Here is a 7,678-nt window from a genome sequence, read left to right as displayed (position 1 = left end):
TCCGGTCATGGTTGGAAAACTAGCCAACCAGTGCTATCAATCCGGAGTTCAAGCCAACCGGATCCGCAAGATCAACGTAGAAGTACAGGTCCACACTTCTGACATCCATAGGCTGGATGGGATTCAGGACCATGCCTAACTCCAAATTGAGGCATTTCAAGCACAAATGATTGCGGCCCTAGCCGAATTAAGGGAACAACAAGCCGCTTTTGATAGGCGTCTAATGGAATCAAAGCAATCAGATGCGGAGTCAAGCTCCAAGCGCAACCTACGTCGCAAGTAGTGCTTGCCAAAATTTCAAATTTTGTTATAAATTAGGACTTCGTATAAGAATATAATTTTCTTTAAAACTTTCTGTAATCGGGGACCCTTAGAAAGGTCAAAAAAAATTTTTTTGTCTAAACTCAGATGTAACACAACTATATGTTTAATATATATAGGGCATATCTCTTTCTTGTTTTAATTATGTGTAGTTCGTCAATTCATAAGTACATCTATTCAAACTTTACTTATAAATCAAGCTCAAAACCCTGTGTTGGCCAAACCAAATTCTTAAACTATTAAAGGAAGTTAACTCAATATCATTCAACTTGCAACCACCAAAAACTTATAATCTCTCATTTTTTTCTTTTGGCAGCACAATGCCTCCTCACAGATCAACACGTACAAACGCAACCCCACCACCACCTCCACCACTAACTTATGATCCGGCAATGGTCCAGGCTGCTATCACAGCAACAGTAACAGCAGCTCTGTCACAAATAAACTCCAATGCAAATGGAGGTATAGGAAGCAGCACGAATCATTCAAATCGTGGCACCGGCCATGATCAAATAAGGGAGTGTACCTACAATGAGTTCTCCAACTCAAAGACAAAGACTTTTAATGGCAGTGGAGGAGTCATTGCACTAATGCAATGGTTCGAAAAGACCGAAATAGTCTTCGAGATCTGCTCGTGCCAAGAAACAAGCAAGGTTAAGTTCGCTGCTTGCACCTTCATAGATCGAGCCCTCACTTGGTGGAAAAGCCATGTGAATTCGGTGACGCTCACTGTCGCCAACGCCATGAGTTGGGAAGATTTGAAGGTTCTTCTACTGGAAGAATACTGCCCAAGGGGCGAAGTGCAAAAGCTTGAGCAGGAGCTTTGGAATCTGAAAATGACTGGGTCTGATCTAGTTGCCTACACAGCTAGGTTTAACGACCTCGCTGCATTGTGCCCTACCATGGTCAAACCAGAATCAAAGAAAGTTGAAAGGTACATTTGGGGGTTGTCACCCCAGATTCAAGGGCATGTCCTAGCTTCTAACCCTATTACCTACAACAGCGCTAAACGCCTGGCTCAGCGACTCATCGACCACGGGGTAAAACAGGGTACCATTGCAGCTACCGTCAATCCATCTAAGGAAGCACAGGGCCATAATAGGCCTTGGAACAAGAGAAGGGGGCAAAACCTACAGGAGAACCCCAAGAAACAACAAGTAGTGGCGATCCACACTATTACTGTACCTACCAACACTGCCCCCACAAGCTCATACAATGGGAAACTTCCGAAATGCAACTAATGCAACTTCCACCACCACGGTCTCTGCCGTGACCTTCAATGCACCAGGTGCAATAAGAAGGGACATACAACCCGCTATTGCAGAGAGCTGACCCAACAATCCGCCCCCACTGCTAATACCGGAGTAAGCCGCGCCTGCTTTGAGTGCGGAGACACGGGGCACTACCGCAGGGACTGCCCGAAGGCAAACAACAGGAACACCGGCGAAAGGGGCCGAGTATTCGCAATAGGACAAGATGAAGCCGTTGCGGACCCCACTGTTGTTACGGGTACGTTTCTTCTCGATAACTCGTATGCCTGCATATTGTTTGATAGTGGAGCGGAGAGAAGTTTTGTGAGTCATGATTTTAAAGGCCTGCAAAAGCCATTACCTCAATCATTAAGTGAGCCGTTTATAGTAGAAATGGCCAACGGTAAGACCGAAGGCACTAAGGAGATATACTTAAACTGTACTCTAACTCTAAACGATAATCCCTTTCCAATCAACCTCATGCCAGTCTCGATTAAGAGTTTCGATGTCATCATTGGCATGGATTGGCTGAGTTCACATCATGCGGACATTTTATGTTACGATAAGGCCGTTCGCCTTAATCTGCCAACCGGCGAAACTTTCCTTGTCTTGGGCGACAAACCTAGTACCACTCTTCGTATCATCTCAAGTATTCAAGCTCAGAAGTGCCTACGCAAGGAGTGTCACGTGTTTTTGGCACATGTTGTAGATGTGAAACGTGAAGTCCAGGACGTCAAGAATGTGCCCGACGTATGCGATTTTCCCGACGTTTTTCTCGAGGACCTTCCAGGAATACCACCCGCAAGACAAGTCGAGTTCATAATCGATCTGATTCCCGGGGCTACCCCAGTAGCCAAAGCGCCCTATCGATTAGCCCCGGCAGAGATGCAGGAGCTATCCAGCCAACTGAATGAGCTACTTGGAAAAGTATTCATCAGGCCGAGCTTCTCGCCATGGGGAGCACCCGTGTTGTTCGTGAAAAAGAAGGATGGATCGTTTAGGATGTGCATCGACTACCGAGAACTCAACAAACTTACCATCAAGAACCGATACCCCCTACCCCGAATCGACGACTTATTCGATCAACTCCAAGGAGCTAACTACTTCTCCAAGATCGATCTGAGGTCAGGATATCACCAGTTGCGTGTCCTGGAGAGTGATGTTCCCAAGACGGCCTTCCGAACGAGATACGGACATTACGAGTTCGTAGTGATGCCGTTCAGGCTAACCAATGCCCCGGCCGTATTCATGGATCTAATGAATCGGGTATGTCGTCCATTCTTGGATAAATTTGTGATAGTATTCATAGACGACATACTCATTTATTCAAAGAATAAAGTAGAGCATAGTGAACATCTGAGACAAGTCTTAGAGACGTTACGGACTGAGAGACTTTATGCAAAATTCTAAAAATGTGAGTTTTGGATTAGAAAGGTGGACTTCCTCGGTCATGTAGTCAGCAAGGAAGGAATCCACGTGGACCCATCAAAAATCAAGGCTATCAAAAACTGGTCTGCACCAACTACTCCAACAGAGATTCGCCAATTTCTAGGGCTTGCTGGTTATTATCGAAGGTTCATTCCGAATTTCTCCAGCATCACAAAGCCTCTTACCGCTTTAACCCAGAAAGTTGTGACCTATAACTAGGGAGAAAAACAAGATGCTGCATTTCAGACTTTGAAACAGGCCCTTTGCAGTGCACCCATCATTTCTCTTCCAGAGGGGACTGAAGATTTTGTGGTGTATTGCAACGCTTCGAAGCAAGGACTGGGCTGTGCGCTAATGCAGAGGGGAAAGGTTATTACATATGCCTTACGACAACTGAAAACGCATGAGGTCAATTACACCACTCATGACTTAGAACTTGGAGCGGTGGTCTTCGCTCTTAAAATCTGGAGGCACTACCTATACGGTACCAAATGCACTATCTTTACAGACCACAAGAGCCTCCAACACATCTTTGACCAGAAGGAGTTAAACATGAGACAGCGACGTTGGGTCGAATTGCTCAACGACTACGAATGTGAGATTCGCTATCATCCGGGAAAGGCAAACGTCGTGGCCAATGCCCTTAGTCGAAAGGAGTACTCTGGCCGAAGAGTGAAGTCATTAGCCATGTCGATCCATTCGCACCTGTCAGTGGAAGTCAAGGAAGCTCAAATAGAGGCCTTGAAACCCGAAAACATGACAGGTGAGGCCCTTAGGGGAATGGTCAAGAACTTAGAAATCAAGAGTGACGGAGCACGCTACCTCATGAACCGAATCTGGACACCCAAGTTTGGTGGATTCAGAGAGGTAGTTATGAGCGAGGCACACAAGACTCCATACTCCGTACACCCAGGGTCAGACAAGATGTATCTAGATCTCAAGCAACTCTACTGGTGGCCAAACATGAAAGCGGAGATTGCTACCTATGTGAGCAAGTGTTTGACTTGCGCCAAGATAAAAATAGAACACCAAAAACCCTCAGGTCTACTCCAACAACCTGAAATACCTGAGTGGAAATGGGAGCAGATTTCCATGGACTTTATAACAAAACTGCCCAAAACTCAGGGTGGCCAAAACACTATTTGGGTGATCGTCGACAGAATAACCAAGTCCGCTCATTTCTTACCGATCAAGGAAACTGATAAGATGGAAAAACTATCAAGAACCTACATCCGGGAGATCGTACGACTTCATGGAGTGCCGATGTCCATCATCTCAGATAGAGACAGCAGATTCACTTCCAGATTCTGGCAATCATTGCAAAAATCCATGGGAACAAGGTTGGATATGAGTACAGCATACCACCCACAAACTGATGGACAGAGTGAGAGAACAATCCAAACCTTGGAAGACATGTTGCGAGCATGTGTAATTGACTTTGGTAAAGCGTGGGATGTTCACTTACCTTTGGCCGAGTTCTCTTATAATAATAGTTATCATACTAGTATCAAGACGGCTCCATTTGAGGCCCTTTACGGCCGTAAGTGCAGATCACCTCTGTACTGGACAGAAGTGGGCGACACGCAATTGGCAAAAGGTCTAGTCCCTGTTAGCACCCTCACTGGCCCAGAGATCATCAGAGAAACGACTGAAAAGATCGTGCAAATACGAGAACGACTAAAATCCTCAAGGGATAGGCAAAAGAGCTATGCCGACAAAAGACGTAAACCCTTGGAATTTCAGATTGGCGACCGTGTACTACTAAAGGTCTCACCCTGGAAGGGCATGATATGTTTTGGAAAACGTGGGAAGCTAAATCCTAGGTACATTGGACCCTTCGAAATCATTTCAAGAGTTGGTCCAGTGGCCTACAAACTCCGACTTCCAATCGAGCTTAAAAAAGTACATCCAGTATTCCACGTATCGAACCTGAAAAGATGTTTGTCCGACGAAACACTTGTAATTCCACTCGATGAAATCGAACTAAATGAAAATCTTAACTTTGTGGAAGAACCCGTCGAGATCATGGATAGGGAAATTAAGCGAACTAAACAGAGTCGCATTCCAATAGTAAAGGTTCGCTGGAACGCTAAGCAAGGACCTGAGTTCACGTGGGAACGAGAAGATCAAATGCAAAAGAAGTATCCACACCTCTTCCTCAGCCCCAAAAACTTTTCTTTGTATTAAAATTTCGGGACGAAATTCCCTCTAACGGGGGGATGATGTAACAACCCGTCATTTCAGGTCATTAAAAATCGAGTCTTGTAACCTCTTTGAAAAAAAGTAATTAGAATATCATCGAAAAATGAAGTATTCAAAAGCTCTGTTTGGAGTACGCTATGTAGTACATATCGTCTTAAGGTTTCCAAGCATATAAAGAACACTAAAATCCGAGTTATAACGAAGAAGCTATGACCATAGGTGTCTAAATCCGAGTTAACCGTCAATACGAAGTTACGTAAAAACGGAAAGTTTCAATAAAATATTTTTTGACCTTAGGTGTCTAAATGAAAGTCATAGATATCGTTAAACTGCAAACGTACATAAAAAGAACGCCCAAAACGGACATCGTATGAAAAAGTTATGAATTATTAACGAATTTTCTTACCCCGACCTTTTAAAAATAAATAAAAAAAATAATTTCGAAATTTGCCGACGGAATCTAAACGAAAGTTGTAGATCTTAGTCTCACCTACGCGTGGATATAAAGAATGTCGAAAATGGAGTTTGTATGAAGGAGATATGAATTTTAGAAGTTTATTTAAAATAAATATAAATTTAATTATAAACACTTGGTAATATCCGAAGAGGAGTCAGCAGATAGGACCGAGGTACGCCCTGCGTACCCTCGTACGCCCCACGTACTCAAATCAAGGGCCCCGGTTCGTCCACGTCGCCCCCTATACGAGCTACGCCCCGTCCCATCCGAACTCCGGGGCAGTCGACGACTCGGTCATGCATGACGCACGGGTACACCCTGCTTACCGAGGCCTCTTAGCCCCTATAAAAGGGATGCGAGGGTTCCGGGAAAACTTGTTCATTTCCTCTCGTTTCTCTTGCGTTTTGCCTCGTTTTCCGTGCCCGTGCTAACCTGAAGCCCTGGTCTTTTTGCCCAAGTCCCGAATATCGTTTTTACTCCTGAGATTCCCGAGAAAAATCCGTTTCCCGAGACGAAACTCTGCCCGGTTTCCATCTCGCTTTCTTCAAACCTTCAGGTGAGTTCATACCCCTACAAACACACTTTAAATACGTTTTAAATGCTTTTTATACTCTTTTAAGGGGGGGGGGGAATACAAGTAAACATACGGATATTATCGTGTATTTCATAAAAATTTACTTTACTCGTTTTTATCAAATGAATCACTCGCGATTTATTACTACTATGTGAAAACTCTTGTCATACTTTGCATGCACTAGATTTATACAAAGTATTTAGTAATTCCAAAGTATCCTTCGTTACTAAACCGTTTTAATACAATTTTAAAAACTTAGTATTTATGCATTGTCAAAACTTTGTGAGAATCCGTGAGACATGTACATCTTCAAATACTGCTTTTTTGCTACAAGGTATCGCTACAAGTCCTGTCTATAACCAGTGTCTCCCGTTCGTAGAACGTGTCAAATGTGTATAGATCTATACTGGAAGTCATGGTCCCGCGCCCTGACTGTTAGCTACAGTCCGTCCTTTGGGGTGACAGTTTGTCATAACGCTACGACGCCTAAAGAACGTCGCTACAGGCATATTATGTTTAGTATGGTTATAAAACTCATCGGATATACAATTATTATAGTACTTCTGATTGATGAATGAGTAGTTATTAAAACTATTCTTCATCTAAGAAACTTAAATCTTCTAATAGGTTTTATTAAATAAATCTATGCTTCAACCTTCTAAAGCATGTCTTTTGCTTTCGGTTTTTATTCTGGGACATTAGGCTAACTATTACTTTAGGAAAATATGGGATTTTCCCTGTATACAAAACAAACAACTAACAGGAAAATAAGGGATTTTCTTGATTCAACTATCTATATTATTCAATACATATATTCTAATGCATTTCACACTTTTATAAGAAAATAAGGGATTTTCTTGGAAATCATACACTCAATTTGGAATGGCATACAAACTTTCTAAACCACTTATGAACTCACCAACTTAATTGTTGACACTTTCTCTTTAAAATAACTTGTATTCTCAGGGAACCGCTAAGCAGGTTTGGAAATCAACTTTTGGGGATTAACGCGATGGCGTTAATTACTTCTTTTGAAAGATGTGTATGCATTTATCTTTTGAGCATGTAATGAATACAATGATGTAAACATTTGTAAAACCTTTATATATGTATGGTGGTTTGTACTTTCCTTTCTATGAATTGTTATGATACTGAATATGACGTCCTCCGCCCCTGAACGTTTCCGCCGTTCTGGTTTGGGGGTGTGACAGGTAGAGTTTTTTAGTACTTAGAACATAGTGTACTTCTATGACGAGATCATCACTGGCATGATCGCCATTCCGAAGTTCCAAACGTTCTCTGTCATACTGGAAGTGTAGTCCTTTAGGTTGTTTCTTAGAAAGCTCGGGTTGTCCTTGGATTCGTGTTTCTGCTGTTTGGCTTTCAGAGGTTTCCCAGATCATCGGATGGATTGCGTGCCTACGGGTATCTGTTTGTTGTAGAGTG

Source organism: Lactuca serriola, chromosome 7 (genome assembly GCF_051521515.1).
Source record: "Lactuca serriola cultivar US96UC23 chromosome 7, Lser_US96UC23_V15, whole genome shotgun sequence".
Taxonomy (NCBI): Eukaryota; Viridiplantae; Streptophyta; class Magnoliopsida; order Asterales; family Asteraceae; genus Lactuca; species Lactuca serriola.
Note: the sequence above shows the minus strand (reverse complement) of the source record.